Here is a 1266-nt window from a genome sequence, read left to right as displayed (position 1 = left end):
CATTCCGACGTCCGTCTTGCAAGCGCTCTGCCAACTGCCCATCCCGCCCACGACCGACGCCGACGCCCGAGGCCCAAGCATGCCACCGCCCCGAACGGGATGGAAAGACTCGCTTGGAGCTCGAGAACCGACCTCGGAGCGGATGCCCCCGCAACGGAGAGCGGCACAGCAACATCCCACGCCCAACGAGGCTCATACCGAGCGCCAATGGCACCCGGCCCCACCCCATCGAGCACGGTCCGACGCCGTCCCGCCCCCCACCCCGGGCTCCGACCGCCGTGACCACGCCCCAAGCAAATGCCCCTGACATCGTGCATGCTGCTTGGGGCGTGGGCGCAGCCATATAGGGGAAGCCCCGTGCCATGCCCAAGCAGGCATGTCACCCCCCTATATAGTACATTCTAAGGCATTTTTGGTCTGGCAGGCGTGAACATGCAAAGTGGCGAGGAGTCACTCGATCAAAAATCTCAAGTTCTAGGATGTTTTAATCCATAAACTTTGTTGATCTATCATTCGGACATTCAAATGAGTCTAAAAAACAAGTTTCATAATTTTTCACAACCAACACGTTATTTTTTATGAATTTATGAATTTTTAAATTTAAAAAAATTAAAAAATAACTAGATGTTGAGAAAAATTCTAATTTTCTGTGGGCAGCGTTCTTTTGTGATGTTTAGGTCCCAGAAAAAATTTCAGATCAATCGAAGTTTTCTAGATATATTTTCTACAATCTTGAGGTGTCGGGTGGCCATGGGCGGGCATGGGTGGACTTGGTGGATGCAGCATGCCTTGTGGTTAGTAATAGCCTCCACGTTACATGGAAAAATTGAACAAGTTTGATAGCACTAAGCGGATGTGTCATTCCTTTGCCTATCTTATAACAACCACGACACTAAATAAATGAGTTTTATGTGTTGCGAGGGACGAATAAAAGCAACGAATGACGTAGTGTATTGTGGCAGCAAGGCCACTCTACTCTGTCACTCATAGTACCCTTTCGTGTATTTAAGCCGACAATGATAGCATTCTAACATTTGTGGGCAACGTTCTTTTATGATTCCTAGTTCCAAAAATAAATATGACTACAATCACGCTTTCTACATATAGTTTCTAGTGTGATGGGTGTTGGGTGGAATGGCAACTACACGGGTTCTGGATTGGTGTGATGTGACTAAATTCTTACAATCTTGTTTCACACCATGATCCTCCCATCGCTTTCCAGATATAGTTTCTCGTGTGATGGGTGTTGGGTGGGATGACAAGTGC

This window comes from Momordica charantia, unplaced genomic scaffold (assembly GCF_013281855.1).
Source record: "Momordica charantia cultivar OHB3-1 unplaced genomic scaffold, Mcharantia_2.0 BLBB01000182.1, whole genome shotgun sequence".
NCBI classification, from domain to species: Eukaryota; Viridiplantae; Streptophyta; class Magnoliopsida; order Cucurbitales; family Cucurbitaceae; genus Momordica; species Momordica charantia.
Note: the sequence above shows the minus strand (reverse complement) of the source record.